This window comes from Osmia lignaria, chromosome 7 (genome assembly GCF_051020975.1).
Source record: "Osmia lignaria lignaria isolate PbOS001 chromosome 7, iyOsmLign1, whole genome shotgun sequence".
Lineage (NCBI taxonomy): Eukaryota > Metazoa > Arthropoda > Insecta > Hymenoptera > Megachilidae > Osmia > Osmia lignaria.
The window spans coordinates 8,924,003-8,948,740 of record NC_135038.1 but is presented as its reverse complement, the minus strand read 5'-3'; the positions used below and the strand labels follow the sequence as shown (position 1 = coordinate 8,948,740).

Genomic DNA, 24,738 nt, shown 5'->3' with positions numbered 1-24,738 from the left:
AAAATCGCGGCTGCAAATGGATTTCCGTTCGCGTTACAAAGGTTTCGGGTAGCTTCAGCGAGGCCCCATCGAATTTTTCCGCCGCTAACTTTTAACGAGCTAAGGGAGGACTATGAAACACGAGACCCATCGAGCCAGCCTGTAATCTCCATGCGAGGGACTGCAAACGACGAAACGCAGGAAAACAGAAATCTGTCGAATGGCTGGTCTGGCCTATGGCCAACAGATTATATAGGCACACGTTGTATCGAGCGGAAGTCGCTTTTAGCCTTTGTCCGACGAAACTACTTCACGGTACGGGAAGCACGATGGCTAGTCGATGAAGATTAGAATATCAATTTTCAACATTCTCTCGCTGCGTCATTTTCATTTGCAATTTTATCCTGTTCGGTTTATCTAAAGAAAAAAGTATCGATTAGACGGGACTGGGAGGAACGTGTGAAAAATATTGTTGTTTTCCTTGGGAGTTTCAACAGAGGACTTGTAAACTCATTTGGCGATTTCCTGCAACTTTGCCAGACTAGCCCCCGGCGTCGTTAATAAACTGGAGGCTGGTTTCGAGGCTCGAGAAGTTGAATTCTCTTTATTACCGATGTTTAGTGCTTTTAATTGCGATCAATCGATGGGACGACTTCTACACTTTGCTTGACAACTCTGATTAAAAGTGTAGAAATTGAATTAGAAAATTATTTGAAATAGAATAGAGGAGATTGAAGTAGAAAATTATTTGGAAAAATGTAGACGAGATTGAATTAGAAAATTATTTGACAAAATAGACGAGATTGAATTAGAAAAATTTGTGGAAAAAAGGATACGAGATTGAATTAGAAAATTAATTGGAAAAATGTAGACGAGATTGAATTAGAAAATTATTTGGAAAAATGTAGACGAGATTGAATTAGAAAATTAATTGGAAAAATGTAGACGAGATTGAATTAGAAAATTATTTGGAAAAATGTAGACGAGATTGAATTAGAAAATTAATTGGAAAAATATAGACGAGATTGAATTAGAAAATTATTTGGAAAAATGTATACGAGATTGAATTAGAAAATTATTTGGAAAAGTGTAGACGAGATTGAATTAAAAAGATATTTGGAAAAATGTAGACGAGATTGAATTAGAAAATTATTTGAAAAAATGTTAGTACATACACACTGTACCTCTATAAATAAATCGATTTGAAATACGCAATATCCTGTGTTCCCTTTTTTTTTTCTCATCAAATACGATCAACTTTCATTTCCTGTGCACAGTGTTCTAAACAGACTTCCGCTGAATATCGAGTTTCAGCCGTAAAACTGAACGAAAGAAGTGGCCAGCTTTTGTCTGATCACCGGCCTCGTTCTACTTAATTCAATTCATTTACCGGACCCTTTGTACCATCGTAGAAACATCGAAATTGCCATAGGGTTTTCCGCGGAAAGAGATGGGTAATTAAAAGCGCGCAACCCTGCAGAAATAACGCTTTGACAACAACCAAGCTCGTTCAAATCGAATTCTTGAAAATTTTTAAACTACCCCTTTCACGAGATGACGCGGAACGGAAAATGCATCGGTATTGGTGAAAATAGCGAAAGGTGAATTTCATTATTCCTGGAAAATTAAGCGAAAAGAAGCGACGATGGCGGGTCTTTCGTGGCTGAAATCTGTGCACGTTTAATGGGACACGGGTCAACGGGAATATACAGGCTTGTACGTGATAAGCAAGTACAGGGTACTCTCAGAAATGCATAATTTGACTATACAGTGTAATGCACTCTTGGTGCTCCATTATCTGATCATGGTGTCTAACCTGAACCGTATGTTCTATTGTTATGGGGACGAACGTGTGCTTGCCCTCTCGAGAGACGGTACGATCGTTTCGCAATTTTACCCTCCACGACCATATTAAATATCTTTCCAAGGAAACAACATTTTTATGCACTTTTTATACAGTCGAGATAAGATAAACTCTCGTCGTTTGAATATATTATTTATAAAATAAATACAAATTTATCCGTACTCACTGCGGTGTCGTTTGATTAAAATAAAGGGTTGAATAGACACTCACCTGAAACACACAAACAGAAAAGAGCACATTAGTATATTTGCCAGACGATAGGGGTAACGTAAATAATCATCGCGCGAACGAATCATCGATTTTAATTTCACGCATGGAAACGAACGAGAACGTTTCGAATGAACGACTATTTTCGCATTGTTTGCGCAGGGATTCATACGTGAAACGTGAATTATACACCTTGAAATATGTTTTTCTTTCGAAGCATTTATATATTACCGGGGTTCAACGATTCGTTAACTCGTTTCGAACCATTCGTTATCCATTAACCTTTGAACGTAGCGGGGGCTCTCTCCATGGTCCGCCGTCCGAAAAATATGATTTTGTAAAATCTAGTATTCGTATCCCCATAAAACGATCAATGTCTCTGTTTCAAATTTATCGTCAATGCAGAAGAAGAGGTAGAGTTTTCCCAGCGTCGAGACGCGTGAAAATTTAGCTAATCGCATTTTCAGCGAAAACACCGCAACCGTCAGTTTCACGTACGACGTCAATCACGACTGCTTTTCACACGGTTATTTCACCTCTCCATTGTTCGTATTCAAGAAAACTAAACAACTTTCCGTTATATAATTAAATCCTGCTGCGTGAACTTGAAATTAACAAAGGAAACAAGTATTTCTAATTAATCGACTAGGAGAATTCTTTATAACATGAAAATTCAAACAATGTGTTAATAAATAATCTGATAATAATATTCGCAGTGTTAATTGCACTTGATGATCAATTATCAGAGAATCATTTTCAGTCATTAATTTTTCAATCGAACATCGGTCAAACCATCGAACTGTGATTACCCGAAGAATGTTAAACATTATGAAGCATTCAGAAGGAAATCAAAGGAAAATCGGACAACCGCAGCGTTTAAATTCCCTGAATGCAATAACTGGATATCATCGTTTAAATCTCGATTTATTCTACGAATAACTCGTCGATTTAAACGCGAGAAAATGAATCATTCCGAGGAACGTTCATCTTCGCGAACGAGATTGAAGCAGAAAAATTGGGAAAATCAGGGGACGAGGTCGTTCGGAGGAAAATGCATCCGTTGGACGCGGTTAAATCGCGGTTTCTCCGTTTCGGAAGAAAGATCGGCTTTCTGGAGCGTGCAAGCACGAGAAGCACGACGCTCCGATGGCAGTAGGCTAATTACTAAATACCATCGTCGAAAACTATGCCAACCATTCATGGAATTCTCGGATAGGGCCGCAGCCTCGCCACCGAAACCATATTCTCGCGAGGTTATGGCTCGGATTAGAAATTAGAACCGATCGATTCATCCGGTTCCCCGTTTCGCTCTTCGATCAATAATTATTACTCAAATTCGAATCAGATTTTCATCGAAAGAAATAATCTGTTGCAATAATTTCGATACAAGAAGAAAAAGATTTGATTCAAAATTTAGAAACGGACCTTTTGCGATTTATCGTGGCAGAAAATCGTCGGAAAAATGCCGGAAGATGAGATTCAATCTAACTAAGAGAAACCGAGTGGCGTTTGTTTGGAACATCCGGAAAATCTCTGAATACGAGCCGACTGATTTTCACAATTATTCCCGACAGAAATCTCAATTTTCGCAGCAAAATTTCAATTAAAAAAGAGAACCCGAAGCGTGTATTGTTTTTGATGTATACGGTAAGGAGAGATTGAAAATAATCGAACGAAGGTAGGAAAAATCGTAAAGCTTCCGGCGACTTTTGTGCCCGCTATGGAGACGATAGATTAAAAAATTCACTATCTATCTCTAATTCAACGAGCTTCCGCTCGATCTCAGATCACGTCTGCTGAGTGTCAGATCCAGAGAACGTGCAATGCACCAAAGAAACGACCAGATACGAGAAAACTCGATAAAAACAGGGTCCGTGCGGGCGATGGTAAAAGGAAAGCTCAGTGGAATTTCGAAAATTACACGAACCGCTTTACAATAGCACAATAAATTCATTTGTTATTTAACATCTCCCGCTGTTGCGCCGGGAAGGTTTATAAACTTCAAAGGCATTTCGAAAATATTTTTCAAAAATATTTTACAAAAATTCAGATGAAGATAAATATCGTTTCTAAAGGGTTAAAGGATAAGGAATTTCGAGAATTTCTCAGCTCTAAGCTGCTTCGGCAAACGAAGAGGCGCGGGAAAAGGGAAAAGAAGCCAGTTATAAAACGCGAGTGTAAAAGACGAGTTATCAAAGGGAATGATGATCGAATGGCGGAAGGGAGAGAATAATTTCACGATACGTTTCATGCGGGAATCAAGACGAACAGCTACGAGAATTTATCTTCTCGGATATTCCTCGAAACGCATTTGCATTGAGAAAACTTACGTGACTTTATTACCGAGCATTTTCTCGTGCCCAGAGCGCAGGAATAGGAATCTAATTTCTCGATTCTAAAATACTGTGAATGATCAAGAAAAATCTGTGAGGTTTATCAGAAATTTCAGCGGAAATCGAGTTTCTTTTCAAGAGAAATCAAACAAAGGCTATTTAGAGAAATCTTTCTTTTCGTATTCCATCTGTTCTCGACGTTTTAATTTAACCTCGTTTCTCATTTAATCCCGAATAATAAAGAGCAACGTTTACAATTGTTAACCCCTGTACAATGATTTATCCTTTTATTAAAAAAGAAATATAACATAATGCGTTTCCAAACCCTCCGACGGCGGACCATGGAGAGAGCTCCAATTTTAATATAATCTCGTATTTCATATTACATCGGTCCATCGTGATAAAAATATGACTCTTCGCTTTATTGTTCGCCGTGGCTCGTTATTTCGAAGCTCCTTAACGAAACGCAGACCCGCAAAAATGTAGCCATATTTTGCCGAGATAGATAAGAGCGCCGGAACGTTGCGTGCTTTTGCTAATAAACCGTATCCCAGCCGAATAAATAGCGCAGATAACAAGAATATTTTGCGCATTGTTTATCGCGAAACTTCCCCTCCCACCGATCTCCCTTCCGGCAATTTCCAACATTCTTTCCTTAAGAAAAAGATCCATCCTTTTTTCTTGTATTCCGCTATCTCAAATATTTGCGTTTATTAAGAATAAGAAGATGCGCGAACAAGGTTATTTCAGGCAAAAAATAATAAACTCGATTATCTTTCAACGCGAAACATCAATATCGCGAGTGCGGCCCGAATTTTTTGGCAATTTTCAAACGTTAACTTCATTTTTCAATCTCCACGGTGGACTACTTTTACAGACTCCAAGCTCGCTTCATTTTTTCCCCGGGGCTACCTTTTCCGTATCCGGTATGTGAAACGTGAAATTTAAGAGATAAGTATGACTCTTTTTTCACCGCTATATTTAACAATCTTCTTTTTCTTTCGTCGAGGAAAGAAAAAGAGAGGAGCAACGTCTACGTCGATCGACATATTTAATATTCTGTTATTCGAAGACTTTAATCTGTTTGATTTATGGAAGTCGCGTGTACTTTGTCTTCAGACATCGAACTTCGACTAAAGTACCAAGGAGCAATATTCCGTTAATGAAATGAAAATTATACAAGAAATAATTTCCGTCGATGGACGTCTGGAAGTGTGACATAACATTTGAATAACGTTAGTAATACATCCTTTGATAAACTTCAATGGGCTTCGCAGAGCCGGGTAAATGACTAGGACGTTAATATTCATTGCGTCATCGTGGCGATCCAATTAGCAGGAAACGCCAAGAATTCTGTCCAACGACGGAAGCCGGGAAATTAACTGGGTTACCGTGCTCCAACCCTTTGCCTAACGTTTTAGGAAAGAGCTCGATACCTCCGCACGCGTGGCTCGAACGAAACTACCCGTGATAAACGAATTCGAATTAAGGGCTTAGGCCACTCTAGAACAAGAAAAAATAGGCATATTTTGGGAATTAAAAAAAAAAAAATTAATGGAATAAATCCAAATTCTGTAAGGATGCCTCTATTTTACAACTAATAAACTTTAAAAATTAATTTTTGTATAGTGATTCAAATGAAAATATGAGCTCTGCAGCATTTCTTGCAATTTTTAATTTAGGATAAAAAACCAAAATATTTTCGGTTATATATGAGCTACCGAACTATGTAGGATATTGATTTTTGCAAAAATGGCGTATTTTTTAAGAGAAAATTTCAAAAAAATATCGCTAGAAAATTATTTATAACAAAAGAACTATACAATATAATGAAAAAATCCTACGTTGTTCGGTAGAGAATTTAGTTTTGAATATATTGTTAAATTTTCAAATCGTTCGGTGATGATCTGTTTGATTTATGGGTCCGCCCAGTTTGAAAAATGAGTTTAAAGTCTTCAGTAATCGATTTTTCCCGCCCATAATCTTTTGCCATATCATTTTTAAGACATTAAGGCACCTTCTAAAATTTCGATTTTTTCAAAATTCTAGAGTGACCTAACCCCTTAATGAAAAACAGACTTGTAAAGGACGTTACAAAGCCAGTGTTTCGCGGAAAGGTACAGAGCATAGTTGCCGGGACAATACGAGAAACCGGTGTAAATAACACGGAACAGCGGAGAAATAAACGAAGGCACCGCGCAAGAAGATTTAATCAACACGGAGTTAACCAAAGCGGCGATGTAAAATTCTGCATGCAAACGAAGGCTCGCGATAGCTGAAATTACGATCCGACGAATTTTCCGCATGCAAAAGGCTCGCAAGAAACGCGTAAACGCGACGGACAGAATCGTTCAAAGCGAAAGCGCAGCGAAACGGGGCTGACAAAAAGAAACGAAGCGAGGGAACATGAAAATTCACCTTAGCTAATTGGGGGTGACTCGAAAAATGTTTCCAACAAGCTGAAAAAAAGTACAAAAGCAGAGAAACACACCGCGTCGCGGTGGAAAATTTGAAAAATTCGAGGAAACACACCGGACACTGAAAGAGGAAAATTCATCAGCCAGATTTACGATCTTTTATAAATAAAACTGAACAAAGGATTAATGTTCCTTGGGAAGGAAAGGGTTCGAAGGATCTAGTATTACGCGCACAGGAAATGAGGCAACAAATAAATATCGAGGGTGTTTTTTTAAAGAGGGAAATGACTGAGCTAGTTTCTTTCGACGTTTCTGAGAAATGGGCTCGCACGATTTTCTTTATCTTTCTTTTTTTCTTTCTTTTTCTTCGGCCGCCTCGCTATACGTGTATCCGTGAACGCTCGACCGAACATTTACTCGTGCTAGTGAAAAGCGTAGCACGGTTAATATTCCCTTGAAAATGGATGACGCTTGCTACGATCCTGTGTGCACACGTTCCATTTATTTGCTTCTTTTCAGACGATCGAACGGGGCATTAGTTTTGTCGATAAGTCGGCAACAGTCGTTCGGCAACTGGTCACGCTTATCGAATATGATACATGCTAACCATATTAAGAATCGATCTATTGTATTCTCTTGTTTCATTGTAACGGAAAGAATCTTCATTTTATTATATTCAACTAAATTTTCATTTATTCGATGGACTAATTTCTATATGTCGGAAATATCGTTGACTTATACTACTTGCAGTGTCTAAAGATACTCATTTCCTTTGGAAATTGTTTTCATAGACCACGAAAATGATATTTTATTATTTAACCCTTCAACAGTGAAGCCTAAAGTTGAATATATTAATGTTGAATTATATTATAATCGTGGCTCTCTCCATGGTCCGCCATTCGAGGGTTGAGAGACACGTTATATTTTTTACTTTTTTTAGGAAAAGAATCAATCACTGTATAAGTGATTCTTTTTCAAACATGTAAAGCTAACTTTTCACTTTGTATTCCAATTTTTGGAAATTGAATAAGTTACAAAATGGCGGAGATATTTACTATTTCCAAATCCCTTCGCCCAGTTAATTTTTCTAAAAGTTCAACTCGATTTTTCAGTAAAAGAAAGACCTTTTATTTAACGAATAGCATCGTCGAGGGTTTCTTTAATGCATCGGTCGGGCATTGCGTTCCTTTTTATCCCGAAACGTGGGAACGCCAAAGAACAAGCTATTTTTCCTCGGGAAATACGGTCGCGTGAAAACACGCTCGCCAACGCAAACAAACTGGAACGGCTCGGCGTTTTCGGTCTCTCTGTTTATATCCTTTTTGGATGCTAGCCGGCGCAGGTCTTATAAATGTCCGTGCTTCGGTCACGTAACCGACGGATGTAAAGTTTCCCGGGGAAACTGCACGAGAAAGCGCGCTTCGCGGAGAAAAATTTTCCGAGTTTCGCAGCTGCACCCGGCGACGTACATATTCGCTAGGCTGATCAAATTTCAACCTTTCGCGCCTTTATATGAATGCGAATTATCGTCTTCCCTCCTCGACACGTGACTCCATCAAAAACTCGTTCCCAACGACACGGTGCAACTTTTCCTCGGGAAAAGTTGAATAATCGACGACTCGAACTATGTTTATCACTTTTCCGATCGTGAAAATAGCGAATAATAAAAAAATAAAAACTATACTATCCATAACGTCTGCTTATGAATAAAATGAGATAAAACGGAAATGGACGTCCATATAGTTTGATGGACAGTAAAACGACACTGCTACAATAAAGTTGAAAGCAGGATGAAACGAAACAAAAGGAACTCTCAAAATGATAGATAAATTTCTATGTATTAATTAAGATAAATAATTATTCCAGTAAATCTACATTAATTAACCTGACACATTTAAATTTTTATTATCGAGCCTTGTTTCCTCGGGAACAAAAGGAACTCTCAAAATGATAGATAAATTTCTATGCAATAATTAAGATAAATAATTATTCCAATAAATCTACGTTAATTAACCTGAGAAATTTAAATTTTTATTATCGAACCCTGTTTCAATTCGGCGATGTCCGATATTCGAGGGTTAAACTATCAAAGGATTAATCGAATTTCTCCGAATGAAGCAGCCCGGGTGGATCGAATTACGTCGAAACTTCATCCCGCAGGATATGCATCTTGCACAACGTTCATCGGAGATGAACGTCGATCGTAGAAGGAGAAAATGATTAATCCTTTATCTTACGATTCCGTCGCTTACAATTTTCCTCGGTGCAAAGTCGAAGATTCAGCGAGGCTAAATCGAAGAATATATTTCAGAACGTTTCGAGCGAATACAGCGAGAAGGACCCCCGGTCTTTGCCCGAAATCTGGGAAGCGATTTCAATAATACGGGCGGCGAGGGGGTTGTTGCGGAAAGCGAGGCAGACGGTTCTTAAAGATTCATCGTTCCTGCCATATTTAAGCTCGATCCGTGCCAGAGAAGAGGCTGGAAACAGCCTCGGCTGGCGAGGCATCTTAGCAAATCCCTCTTTGGGACCCCATACGACTCCCTCGCAAAGCTCTCCCTTTGTCCGTTCTTCGAGTTCCCAACTTCATAATTCACACTCATCCCCGTCCTCTCCTTCTACCGCGGATTCTTTAGCTACCATCACGAAACCCGTAGATTTCGCCGCGGTGAAAGAGTTTGAATAACGCCGCTTGAAAACCGTAGCCAGGTCTACGTTCGACATAAAAGTAAATACGGTTTCGTTCGCGACCAGACGGACCGAAACGGCTTTACCATCCTTTTGGATAACTCGGCGAAGCTTCGTCTGCCATTGGATAGACTGCAGGGATCTCGAGATGTTTGATAGTTAGCTACATTTTAGCTAATTCGAATGGAGGAACTTTTATAAAGAATTTTCGTATGCCATCTCTGTAACTTAGTCGACCCCCATTGTCTCGGCAAATTTTTACCCCATGGAATCCATAGAATAGACCGCCAAGATGATCCATACCAAGTTTTATCCAAATCGATTAATGGGAACATGGTCAAAATTGGCACCCAAAGTTGACCATTCTAATAAGGGGCTTTATGGGGAGTGGTCGAAATCGTGCTTTCAGCATCCTAGTTTCCGGATATGTTAAACTAGACGATAATACCTTTCAAATGAGCCCATGGGCATCAAAATCGTCAAACAGGAACCTGGTCAAAACCCGTTGTGAAGAAATGAAGAAAATCTTCAAAGTCGATTTCTAACCAAACTATTTAGCGGATTTTGACCAAGTTCCCGTTTGACGATTTTGATGCTCATGGGTTCATTTGAAAGGTATTATCGCCTAGTTTAACATATCCGGAAACTAGGATGCCGAAAGCACGATTTCGACCACTCCCCATAAAGCCTCGTGTTAAAATGGTCAACTTTGAGCGCCATTTTGACCATGTTCCCATTAATCGATTTGGATAAAACTTGGTATGGATCATCTTGGCGGCCTATTCTATGGATTCCATGGGGTAAAAATTTGCCGGGACAATGGGGGTCGACTAAGGTATGGAGATGGCCATCTCCTTTGAACGCGTTAAATTATCGCGGTGCAGAGTAGCACTAATTAATAAGAAATAACGAATATGTTCGAGCAGATTTGCTGGGAAATATGTATGCCTATACGGTGTTTGAACAACAAGACAATGCGCCTCTGGGAATTCGCGAAATCGTTATCGTCCTCCTTAAAGCTCCGTTAATTTCTCCGGCATAATTCTCCCAATTTATACACTCAATGATTGCGCGGAGCAGTTCTGCAACGAGGCGGATCCGAGGAAATTCCAAGATAAAATACGGGCGCAATAAACAGAGAAGAAGATTGCACTCGAAATGGCATCGTTACACGTTGCAGCAAGCTTTGAACACGGGCACAGTTTAACAGCACTCGTTGCATGTAAAGAAACTTTTCTTTCCTACGGAACTGCGAATGATTGTGCTCTGATGTTTCTCTCGCTTCGATGCTACCGAACTCTCCACTGTTACGTTCAAACTTTACTTTCTCCTTCCCTTTTTTTTTTCTTTTTCTTTTGAACGTTGCCTGGGTCTGATCCTTACAAACTTTGACCATTACGTCCGTGGGAAATAATCGACTAATTTAGTAACATTGCTATTTAGAGTATTGGTGTATCTATAGTACTCGGATCGGTCGAGTATCCGAATAGTTGGCTCGGTATTCGAGACGTACGAGTACTCGGGTAGCGTGGCTGTTAAGGGTAGCGTAATTCGACCGAAGTTAATCGAAGTTAATCGAAGTCAACCGCGGTGAATCGAAGCCAATCGAAGTCAACCGCAGTGAACCTAAACCAATCAAAGTTAACCGAAATCAACCGAAGTCAATCGAAATCAATAGAAATCAATCGAAATTAATAGAAATCAATCGAAATCAACCGAAATCACCAAATACAAAATAATAGAAGACAGACAAACTATAAATGAAGAATATTAGGAATAGAAGATGAATAGATACGATTTGATCGAAGCTCGGATCATGAGGCATCTAGTTTTCGGAACGGAAGTCCGGTTGGGATTGTATCGGGAGATGGTCGAGGACAGGCTGTCGATACCATCGATCCTCTCGACTTGGTGGTTCCTTCCGCGCCGAAATGGCTGTACGGACTCTGTCGCGGATATCCGGTTCGAGGATCCATTTTCTTCCGGGATAAACGTCACCGACCGGTGTTCCTGACTGGCGGGAAATTTCGGTCCGTTGGTCAGCGAACGTTTATTTATTTTAAACAGCCGATTACGCGAGTAGAGAAAACGGATATCATTCCCTTTAGGTGCGATCGTTTCACGGGAGAAATTTGCAAATTTGCATCGATGATTCCCTAGCGACGCGAAAATAACTTCCCACCTGCACCGTTACCAGTCTGCCTGCGTTATGCTTTACCTATACTACTGAATCACGATTATAATACATTAAAGTTGCTCGGTTCTTCGTCGAAAGTGACTGATTTGATTTTACGAAAACGTACGTCCGCCGAGTGGTATCAATTTTATCGCAAGATGAAGCAACATTTAAATTTCAGTAGAGAAGCGATCCTCGGGAAATAGGTCAGCCGTCGAATCGAGAGAACGTCATCGATATCGTGCGACAGGCAAATGATCCGACATCATTTTCCCTATCACGGATATACGCAAAATTCTCGTGAAACGATCCAATCGGAATAATACGGAAAAACAATCACTGTTGTGAAATTTATTACCATTATCTCTAAAAACGAATCATTCATCGACTCGACACCAAAGGGTTAAACGCTAGATCATTTCGATAAACTATTTTCTATCCGACAGGAAACAGTCTATTGTTCCTGTAGCTGTTTCTCGAGAGAGAAAGGGAGAGAGTTCGATTCGAACAATCAAAGTTCCTTCGAAAATTTGGCCGTTGCATCGAAAATAGCCGCAAGGATGGTGAAAGTTTTATCATCGGGGATCGTTTCGGGTGCATTTCGGGGAAACTCAGCGAATGCAACGGACAGACACATAAAACCGGAGAATTTGTGGTTAGCTGGGAAGAATGAGAGGCGAGTAAGAACGGAGAAGGAGAAAACTCGACGGAAAACAACCCCTTTGGTGCGGCGTAAAACCAGCCACGCCGATCCATTAAGGTCTGTGAGATAGGGCAAGATACAAAAGATTGCTCCCGGGGAGGGATTAACCTTTTCCCATGAGGATTTTTACGTTTCTACGGCTTGTCTCTCGTTTTCTTTTCTCTATCGAACGTGTCCACGAGCGTAGTATCGTGGAAAAATGGACACGGTTTTTCTTATCTACGAGCCTAACAATTATGTTAAAATTGGGGCTCTCTCCGTGGTCCGTCATCTAAAAATTAATTCTCATATGGCTACTTTCCCTATCGGAAAGTTTGAAGCTTAACAATTATAGAAACCGAATAATTATATTAACATTGGGGCTCCCTCCATGGTCCGTCGTCCAAAAATTAATTCTCATATCGTTACTTTCCTCATTGGAAAGCTTGAAGCTTAACTATTAAAATTGGGGCTCCCTCTATGGTCCGCCATACAAAAGTAAACGCTTATATGGTTACTTTCCCTATCGGAAAGTTTGAAGCTTAACAATTATAGAAGCCGAATAATTATATTAACATTGAGGCTCCCTCCATGGTCCGTCGTCCAAAAATTAATTCTCACATCGTTACTTTCCTCATCGGGAAGCTTGAAGAAATTTTATCGAATTGTTAATTTACAATTAGAAGAGATCTTGTTCAACCGATTCTTAATTAAACAAAACGACCGATTAGACCGAATCGACCGACGAGAGAAATATTCAACGTGGATTAATTAGCAGGATACAAAACGAAGGAGAGGCGGGATTTCTAAAGGGAACTAATTAATACATGCCACTGGTGAACGGTAGGCGAGAAAATTAATGCCTTCACGCCCTTTGAGAGGAAAAATCAACGAGCCTCGAAGGTTCGCGATAATTTCCAAGCTCGTTCGAAAGTTTCGATTCGAAATCACGCTGAAAACTTCTCGATTTCACGCCTAATTAATTCTTTTCGAAAGACTATTTCGAGAGATCCGTTCGAAATCGCATGCTCCGGGGAGAGGAAGAAGAAAAAAAAAAGAAATAAGTAGAATACCTCTGACACGAGCGTTCGCGGAAAGTTTCATTTGGATATCGCGCAACTTTTCTCGAGGTAAGTTATCGTTCGCTTCGGCGGATCGACGTGGAATAATATCGCCGGGGACGCAAAGAGAGACAGGCAAATTTCACCGGGTATATGAAACGCGTTCTTTGTAACGTGTCAGAAAGTCATCCGCCAAGTGTCGTTGTAAATTACATCAGTCCGTAGTCCGGGGGGATACTTGTCGCGCGATCCTCGTCAAATTTCGAAACCGCCAGTTTCTCGTTAGATCATCGTCAAGTTTCTCGCCGGGAGACAATCGTAATCAAAAAGCGCAAAGTTTATTCTTCGAACGAAACTTACAGCTTCGAACCGTCGCGACGGCGGACCACGGAGAGAGCCCCGTGCAAATTATTCAACAAAATTCGCGATCGAGTTCGATGATTCGAACGAACAAGGCCCGATAAAAACGCAGCGAGTTTCGCAATCCCGAGCTCCATTTTCCGCGAGAGCATAACGAATGTAAATCTACCGTTCGTTCGTTCGACCGCGGAATCGTTTCTCGCGATTCTCAACGATTTTCGATTTTCCCTGTAACCGCGCGGAAACAACGCGCGCTTTTCGAACAGTACCCAGAAACCGCATCCTCCATGCTTTATTCATTTGCATAAATTTCTTCTACGTTCGAGTTGGTTGACGCGGCGAATTTTTCAAAGCTCCGCGGAATAATTTAAAAGCTTCTCCCCTCGACGCGATAAGAAAATAACATGGAGACGAGTTGCTGAAACTTTTCACATGCTTCGCGTATATCTTTCGAACGATTCGTCGTAACTGTAGCGAAGGGGAATAAAATAAAAGGAAAGAAAGAACACGAAGGAGAACATTCTTAACCGGGATTCTGCTGATCGGTGTAGCTCGCGAACAGAGTACCGAGATTTTCGTAGGAACAGAGAGTAATGGTCTGTAATACCGTTCCCGTGTCTGTACATTATCGGCTACGAAATTGAAATCATCCATTTCTCTTCCGCGTCGAAAGGAAGATGCTACCGAGAGTGTTTCAGTGAAACGATGATAATTCACGCGCTCCAATCTTAAGAACAACAAAATTCCGATGTCGAAACAGTCGAGTCAAAGACTCGGGTGTAATCGTCGTTTCATCAAAATTCTACGACCATTTCGGGAACGGAAAGTTCTCTCTATCATTCCCGATGTTTTCGAAGGAACCTCGCGTCGGCCGAGGAAAGTTCCTGTTTCCCGGATGAGAAAAAAAAGGGGGAAATAACGGGAAAGTTTCGGGGAGAAAAGTAAAAGTGGAAATCGACGAGCCGGAATTGGTTCCTCGGTTGGGAACAAAAAGTACCATAGCTATTCATGGGAACACGTGACGTGGACCGAAATCGGTGTAATAAAAGCTCGTTTCCGAGCAACAGAGGATGGTTCGCGAAAAAAGAAAGTAGAGAGAGAATATTATTTTTACGAGAACCGCTGTCCATACGTCTTCCAGTGGAAAATAGCAACTTCACCGGCAAAGGTAACCGATGAAAACTTAATGGATTTCCACGTTCCCCTTTCATTATCCTCGTAAAACACGAATCGAGACGCGAGGACGCGTATAAACTTCCTGAAAACGTCTTTAAACACAGCCTATCCCAGTGGAAACGCGCGATGGCTGATAAAGGTTCGCTGTAATCCACCCTTGAAACCATGTGCCTCTGGATACAGTTAAAGTACGAGGCTTGCTAACGAATAAGTCCAAGCTCAACGACGAGAAGGGAAAACACTACGAGTCATCCAGTCGATGAAATTTTAATCCAATTAAAGCTCATCCTCGTTCCCGTTTCTCTTCCTCTCTCGACCGAGCTATCAGCTAACTCCTTTTACTCTCGCGTGGACGGTCTTTAAAGGTGAAATCAATAATCGGTGCTTACGAAAACGAACGTTCAAGATAACTCTAAGATATAATGATGCAACGATTGCATGAATAACAGCGAGGACGATTCCATCGAGACACCGAGCACGAATTTGGAAGGCAAAATCGCTTGCCGCCAGGCTAATCGATAAGCGGACGGTTTTCTTTTTCTTCTCGCTATCCCGCCCTTCTTAATAGTCTTCTGGGTTAAAGAGTAACGGAGTATTCAGAATATATTTGCACTTTATCAAGGTAGAAACGAGAAACGATCGTGAAGTAAATTCAAAGTTTTCCTCTTATTTTTAGGAGTCGCTTGTCTGACACGAATTCATGACACAAAAGTTACGCGAAATAGTACTTGATGTGTATCAATTTAAAGCTTAAAATCTTACGAAAACAACCATATAAATGTCCTATTAACAGTACTGATATTTTTAAAATAAAATCAAATTAAATTGCAGATGATACAAATTGATTCTTTCTTTCTTTCAATTAAGAACCATTAATTTTCTATTAAGAATATTAAAGAAACGTTTATACAGTAATTTTCGTTAAACATTAAGCTTCAAATTGATGTATTACTTTTATGTCATCGATTCTCGCGAGACTTCGGGGAAGCAATCAAAACTGTTTCACGCGATGTTAATTCATCCGAACCGTGAACGATCGAAGTTTCCCCGGATTTCCATGAACCGAAATATCGAACCAATCAGCTGTCCATCGTCCCTGTCTCTCAGGGTTTCTAAAATAAAGGCGAGGGGAAAAGCGGTGGAACGAGCTGGTTGTCCGAGCGACGAAAAGGTCCGCGGTAAATAATTCAGCGAGGAGACAATGCGACGTATCGATCGCACCGAAATCACGGGACTCTTCGAACCGTTCGTCCTTTGCGAAATCCTCGAGAAGCGACGAATTCGCGAGGAGAAATTAACGGGAGAGAGGAGAAAGGAGAAGGAAATAGATGGAGCCAAGCGGAAAATGGGCAATTTCTGAAATACGAGATTGGACTCGCAGCGATATACCCTTTCCTCCTCTCCCCCCTCGCGTCTCTCGTGTTGAATCCTTTGAGATGCAACGCGGAAAAGTCAAAGAAGCCTATGGAAAAGGCTGCTCTTTCCCTTGAACCTTTCGTTTTAATACTTCAGCAACCATTCTCCGCGAAGAATGTTTCCACCGTCTATGGAATCCGAGGATACAGTGCTTACCGTTGCATCTCGAGATGCCTGGAGAACGCCAGGACGGAGGGAAATGACTGAGAAAGCGGGAGAATGGATGCAGATATGCGAGAGCCAGCCAGGTACACGTCGACGGTGCATTATCGATTTACCCGGAGCTCTGCACCGACATTTCCTACAAACGCGACTCGCGACCGACCTGTGTTTTGCCTACCGATTCGAACCGTGAACATTCCTTTCGACAGATTTCCTCGAAGAAGCTGATTTTCGATTCTTGGAAATTACTAAATCAAATTCCGAATCGAGAGAAACAGGGGAGAGTGTTTCGGGGGTGGTTTTCTCTGGTTTGATCGGCGAGCGAGTAATTACACGCGTCAGCTGGTAGCTGACCTGGCACCCGACTTTGAGAAAACGAATTTTTTTTATGGAAAATGATGGTATTTTGTTTGTAGTTGATTGTAGTTTTATCAATTAATAAATACAAAAATTGAAAAAATGATTCGCACCTGACATTGAAATATCTCAAATTCGCTTGGGAACTATGTGAACCTAGCACCCGACTTTTAAAAAATTAACTTTCTTTTATGGAAAATGATAGTATTTTGTTTGTAGTTGATTGTACTAACAATAGCTTCGTTTGTAGTTGGATCAATTAATAAATAAATAAAATTGAAGAATTGACTCGCATCCGACATTGAGATATCTCAAATAGGTTTTTTCTATGTGATAGGGAATCGTTTGTAGTTGAATAGTTTAAAAGTTACAAGCAATTGTTTATACGCCTAAGAACCATGCTTTTTTGAGTTACAAAATTTATAGCGAGTCATTTTTTCAATTTTTTTTATTTATTAATTGATAAAACTACAATCAACTATGAACAAAACACCATCATTTTCCGTAAAAAAAAATTAGTTTTTTCAAAGTCGGGTGCCAGGTTCACACAGCCCACAATGGCGCATGCAACAAAGCATAGGATCTTTTTTCCTTCCCAAAGAAATCCCCGGATCGTTTCCTCCGAGATTACCCTCAGACGTGTTCATCGTCTCGCGTCGGTCCACATTTATTCGCCCGGGTCACCACGATTCCGTCATTTATCCGGGGCTACCCACATTTTTCAACGTTTAACGAAGCCGCCTGACGATAATTAATTAACCCTCTGCTCTCGGAAAAAAATCCCGTACGTCAGCCTTGTCTCCGCACAATTTTGTCGCTGTTTTCCGAATTAAATATGTTAATGTCGGTTTGCATAAGAAACATTCTCCAATTTAATAAGGTAAACGGATACGGAAATATTAGCTCGTTACAACCGCGCGGGAAGTGGCAGAAAAGCAACGAGATTTTTCATCTGTCGCCACAATTTTTCATTCAACTACAACGGACACGTTTCACGGGAAAACGTTTCGACGCGTTTGTTGGACAGAAATCGACCCCGTTCCGATTACATCCCGCTGAACGATTACAAGAGCCGCAACGATATTTCATCCAACGAATCCGCCAATTTATTTCGATGCTTTCCCGTCTCGGTTATTTACAAAACGACGCGAGCTTTCAAGAATTTATCCGAAATTCGATTTCTCGCAGGGTGCATCGAGGAGAGGGGGGAGGATCGCGATTTGCATCCCCCTCGAAAACAAGATTGTCTACGGTTGAACGTGTCCGACCAACCCTTCGAGCCCCGTGGATTCGTTGTAACGAAAGGGGGTTGACTTTCCCGTTGGTTCCATGAATATTTCATACCCGTCCCGTCGTGTATCGAAAACTTCACCCTCTACCATCCCTCTCTGTATCCCTTTGTACGACAATCTACCCCCTCTCGTCGGAGAGATGAAAAAGCTAGCTGCTGCGTGCACTGTCGCATAATCTCGCGGTTCGTTCTCGTTCTCCTCCGCGAACCGTGCAATATCCTGCGGATACCCTTCTTAGAGACACGGGGAACGCTTCTTCCATCGCCAGATGTATCTCTCTCCCATCGTAATTACCGACAAAGCCGACGGCAACCCTTTCGTTCCTTCTTTCTCCCCGATGGAAATTAACGCGGTATAATGGAGATCCTCTTTGAGCCTTTTAAATACGGATATCCCATCTGCCGGGCGCGCAATTAACGCGGTAAATATGTGGTTAAAAATCTAACGCGAAAGGGGATCGAGAATTTTTTTGCAATTTAAACGGTACTTGAACAGGCGCGAATTTGACGAAATTTCGGGATCAAAGTATAAAGGATAATGATTGACTTTTTGGGGGAAGTTAAATTCTTTTATCGAGGAACGTTGGTGAACGTTTCTCGATTCTTCGGGTATCGGTAGGATTTTAATTCAGAATTCCATCTGCAACGTCTAACGACCACAACCGGTATGAATAAAACGGAGAACGAGGAAGTTTCGAATTCTACTTGACGGGTCGCGAGAAGATATCGGCGTGTATAAGGTCGCCGGTGAACAACCGAGACATTATACAGTCGACGCCGAAGTTGCCAAGTGTTTGCGGACGCTTCCAAGATATTTCCGCTCGCTTTATTCAAATCGCTCGAATAAATAATGAAGACCGCGCCAATACGGCGGCGTCGATCCTTTTCGAGAACTTCGCCTCGTTAACCCTTTGGGGGGCACATTTTTCTTTCGAACAAATTACTGAAATCAAAGGTTATCTAAACGTTTCCGGGATCGCTGATTACGATTCTGGTGTTAGAATTGCAGAGTTCCATTTGTGGAAAAAACGAAAATTCTTTTCTAGAAAACTGGCACGCGAAAAATATATGTATGCACAAACATTTTCAGAGCTGCAGGATTTTTCGTTCAAGAATAACCGAATTTATTTCGGAAAAAACGAGTTTTTTTTGTGTTTTAATTCTTTACAATTATAAGTGAACACATTTATATAAATTTAATAATGACAAATTTTTCTAATCCTATTAAAAAATAGATAAATAAAAATTTAAGAAATTAAATTTTAATATAAAATTTAGGAACTTTTTAGCTTTCCATGAAAATTATATAACTTGGAATTCCAAAAGACTAAAAAGTACTCACATAATGAAACAATTTGCAAATTAATTCTGATTTAAATATGTATCATTGCCCCTCAAAATTATTTGAAAAAAAAAAAAGCTATGAAAAAGAAATGAACATTCATTCTTACAACCACTAATTTTCTTTTGCACTGTATACTTTACTACAGAATCGATGGCTAATTGAATCTCCTTTAACTTTCTTCGAAGCGAATTATTCCCTTTGTCCGAGGGTAGGGTGTTAAAAATGCAACGGGTGCTGCTAGTTATTCGCGACACTGGCTAGAAATACGTTAGCGGAAGTTAACAACAGCAACTTTCGAAGAAGACAGCTGCGACTATACGCTTAATTCCCAGGCCAGTCGTTCACACGGAGCGCGCTTTTCCGCTTTCGACCTCTCCACGCTTAAGGAAAATTCTGAAATCAGTTTCCTAGAGTATCTAGCAGTCGAAATAACTTATTCTAAAGTTTGCCGCCAGAGAACAATCCTAACTATCGATTATCGTGAAGTGATGGAAGGAAAGGGTGCGCCTCGAATTTGGAAATTCTTCAATTTTTCTGTCGCGTTTTTTTTGAAATCGTTGAAATTTTCCAGGGAAATATTTTGTCGCCAACGAGACACCCTGGAGTGGAAACCGGGTGGTATTCCAGCTCTTTAATTCCCGGGATCTGCTTTTGATACTCGTGAACTGGCTGTCGGAGATCTACTCGCAATTTACTTGGTAATTTTTCGACCCTCGACATTCTCGCGATGTCTCGTCATTTTTTTCACTGAATCAAGGATTAACACTAGAACTACCAAACCACTGGTTTCAAGTTTCTTATTTTAAATTACAAATTTTACGGAGGTACTTTGGTTGAAATGTATGTTCGCTATTGTCGAGATAACGAATGGATGTATAAATCAAATTAATTTCATTCTTTTCCTAATTAATTTTCTATATTATTTTCAACCTTAAAATAAGTGTTCATCAAACGTCGGTAGTTCTAGTGTTAATATAGTTACCTGTCTGTATTACTCCCTAAGAAATTACTATTTTTTTATAATTTGATGTAATTGAACTATTGTCTAATTAGACACCACCGTGCAAGTTCTGACACATTCGTGGAACCGCAGCACAGAAAGGAGAGGAGTAAATCAAACGCACGTGTATCAGGGCAACGTTGCCTCTACTATACCGGAAATGAGATCAACACCTCCATGTATCACCGTCGACGACGATGTACATTACCGTCAGATGTATTAGGCGATCGTACACGCGATGATAATGATAAGACTGATGACGCACCATATGCGTCCTACGCTATATAGCCGAGATAACCGATCAGGCATTGTGTGCTTTATGTACTACTATTTATACATGTATAAGGAAATGGGAGATGCGTCATATGCGTTTTATTTTATGTACAGTCGAAATCAAATAAAATTTTCTCCTCTTCTCTAAGCTGCTTAAGAGGGTGATAGCTGGGGTGATTCTGAACAACATTTTCCTTTGCAAAAATGTTGTTTAAAGCTTCGTTTTTGAATTATTAAGAAAAAACAGTGACCAATCGGAGCGCCCATAGAGCGCGGGCCCCACTACTGTAGAGGTCGGCCCTACTGCGTGGGTGTACAAATTGACGCGCAAAAATTTGAATTGAAATTTATTTAACATTCATATTTCTCACTTATATACTAAATTTTATAGTACTTAATAACTAAAAATTGAATTATTTTGTTTCTAAATTACTTTTAATATTAATATTATTAAAATTAAGGTTTGGGGAATTCCTGCTTTTCCTATATCGCCATTCTTCCTAGGAAAACCTAAAGTACGCTATAAATTATAGATTTCAGATGAGATTCAGTACAGAAGTGAAATCACAGAGAAAAACGATATTATAGATGCTAATCATCAGGTGTTTGAAAGGAAACACGATAATTTTAGATAATTATACGACGCAAAGCTGACGTAATAAGAACAATTATGGTAGTCTTATTTCTGTTACTCACATTTTGTTGCCCGAGCAAGAGAGATACAGCTAGAAATGTATCACCGACTTCGGCAAAGGTCGTGAAGAACTCGTTTCGTGGAACACTCAACACTGTTTCGCCTTCTATACTTCCCTTTAAGCTCGTAACAAATTACACATTTTCGTTCTCCTCGAGAATAGCGGTGCATTCGACTCTGCGTGTTTTTAAAATGAATCGTCAAAAACAACGAAGCCAGACGAATACTGTTTTTATTGTTCTTTTTGGAATGGCTTAATTTGTTGAAATTTCAGTAACGTAATATAATAAGAATAATACGATTTCGCGATTTTTTTTTTTTTTTTCGTGAAAATCTATATAGCAGACGGTACAGCGTTACTGTAAACAACTTTAATTCAGTGTTTTTGTGCCCCGAGGTCTTCGCTACTTCGTTATTCCATGGAAAAGAAAAGAGAACTCTCCGTTCTCGACACGCAAAGGATATCCTTGAATACTATTCCAAAGGTCCCGTGTTATGAATGGAAATTTTTCGTAGCAACATTTTAACGAGCATTTATAGAAACAGCTAGGTTATTCATTCTTTTAAATACTATACAATTTGATGAATATTATTATCTGATTAAATAATTTTTATGCCATTATTATTTAAATAAATATTTACAATAGTAAAGAAATTAACGAATGTTCCTTCAGTTTTAAGAGAAAGGAAGAAAGAATAATTTGAAAATTTTTCCTAAACATCTGGGTGTGTCTAAGATTCATGCCTGAGTCACTGTAATCTTTAAGGAAACAATTACCTTCCTTTCTCTGTGACACATATCAGTTTTATCATTTTATCGTTTGATATATGAGACATAACCTTGTTAGATAACGATATTATTTCTAGATAATTTTACCTTTACCTATGTTAATGGAATAAAAATGAAATTGAATTTTGTTTTAAAGGACACAAAATTATTAATATTTTCATTTGCTATTTAATAGTTTCCTACGCACAGAACCCAAAAATGTTTTTAACATTAGGAAATCAGCGGTTTAAAAGTTATACGTATTTAAAATCGAACGATTATAGCGAATTCTGTATATTAGTTGGATGCCATTTTGTTTATATCCTTAATGTGATCGTCCACAGAGACGAATATCAGAATGCTATCGAAAAACGAACCTAACCTATGACGCATAATACACATGTAGATAGACATTTGATTTACACAAAAAGAACTATTAAATAACAACCATAAGAATTAATAATTTTATGCCCTTTAAAACAAAGTTCAGTCGAAGTATGTCACTACGTAAATATTTCTATGAGACTGTGTAAAACTTCTATCAACAAGTGTCTACGAGATCAACAATTAATATATTAAAAGATAAGTAACGCTTTCTCGAGCAGTCATTGTTTAGAAAGATATATAAGCCATTCCAAAAATTCCAATCTTTAATTCACTAAGAAACATTTTAAATGCTTACCAGCACTGCTTTAACTCGAATCGTAGTTCCAATACTTGACCCCCACAAAGACGCCGGTTGCGTCGCCTTGTTTATCACACTGACTCACTATTCCCAAGAGAAATCACACTTATCGAATAAACACGGCGTACTTTATACTTTTATCGTTAAATCACGACCCACGTTGACAGTAATTACGCGTACGGTAATTAGAATGATTGGAAAAATGTACGACGCGATCGACACGACGTGCCACTGACCGTGGCTCGTGTTGAACTGCGCAGACCGGATGCGCGCCGCACCGGCACACGTGCTGGCGGCTTACCGCGTTACGTTTGAATGCATTCTGAGGACAGATGTGTTGTTTTTCAATAAACCTTCGCTATAGATTCGGTTAATGACTTTGCCGATTCAAAACAAATACTCTCTAGATTCTGGTACTCCCTACGTACTTTAAATGGATAAATGAAAAAATTTCAATAAGACGTTCAATTTTTATATTGTTTCAAATATTATAAAATTAATTTTTTATCGAAAGTTAAAAGAAAATTAAATAATGGATTAAATAACGGAAGATAAAATAACAAGGAATTCTTTTACGTTTAGGATTGAATTTAAAATCTATAAAAAAAAAATAATGCATTTTCTATAAATCTGAAGGGAAAGTGTACATTTTACTATAGTCACGGTAATGGTAGAAAAGAGACAAGAAACGAGAGAGGAAATATCGAGGACACGAACAGACTACCAGTGAAAGGCATCTACTGCCAGAGAAAACGTGACCTCAATGACACGTTGTTTTCCCAGCTCTCTGGTGTAATTTTAAATTGTATATCTGATTTGAAAAGAACCATTCTATTACAGTACTTTTGTCTATCCTTGCAAGAATAAAAAATGAAAAAAATGAAATTAAATATTTCTGAGATGACTTGGTTCCTTGAAAATGAAGAATTTAAAATTATTTACGAGATCACAAGGGACTGCGAAATTGTTAAATACATTACCGACGAATCTCGTACGCGACGCGTGTAACCCTAATTTAATTACGCCTGGCTGATCGAAGCTGCGGACAATTAATTAGCAACGTGCCGGACGTTCCGCGAGGAAATCCGACAGGTGGACGGCTAAACTCTGACCGCTGATTAGGCTTATCAAACGCGACAGTTGGTCAAAATTCGTTCCATCGATCCGTCCTCAAAATGAACAAGAAACAGAAGGGAAGGAAATGTAGCGGTAAATTTTGTTGCAAATTGAAATTTCAGAAACAACCGTAACTTCTCGCGGACTGAATATTTCTTTGTACGCTCGAACAAGTCTACGCGATCTTGGAAATTCAGTCGGAAAGTCGGGAAACACGGTGTATGCATAAAACGTGATATCTCGGTTCTTTTAAAAATTCTTTCCTACCATGAAACGATACATCCAGAAGAATTTCCTAACCAGAATCTTAAGTATTACAATGTAAAAAGAAGATAAGAAAATACATCTATACCACATTTTCTTATTTCCAAATCTTTCGTTGCGTTATCATTATCCGATGACAAAGAAATTCTCCCTTCACAATACGAACCCGTGTTTCTAAACGATGCCGTTCGTTAACCGAGTACGATAAACGTAAATTATACAGTTGTACCGTGAACAATGTTATTGTTCAGAGGCAGGCTGTCCCTGTTATCAGACGGCTGATTTGCACGTTACGCTGCAACGGTAAATTCGAACAATTCATATGGACGCATTTAGGACAGAGAACGCCCACATGGACGACTTATTTATACTGAATACAAATTGATATGTGTACATCCATCATCGAATCGGGGCTACGTAAAT

At 39.5% G+C, this 24,738-nt stretch overlaps 1 protein-coding gene and 1 long non-coding RNA gene across 18 annotated transcripts in view; both read right to left on the bottom strand.

The window, feature by feature from the left end:
- rho-5 (rhomboid-5) overlaps nucleotides 1-24,738 on the bottom strand; it is a 133,390-nt gene that overhangs the window by 38,943 nt on the left and 69,709 nt on the right. The gene's annotated exons all lie outside the window — the stretch shown is intronic.
- LOC143305470 (uncharacterized) lies at nucleotides 1,098-23,365 on the bottom strand. Its single transcript, XR_013062426.1, has 3 exons — nucleotides 22,933-23,365; nucleotides 21,484-21,658; nucleotides 1,098-2,053 (listed from the first exon to the last, which is right to left on the bottom strand). It is a non-coding gene; the product is annotated as an uncharacterized LOC143305470 (long non-coding RNA).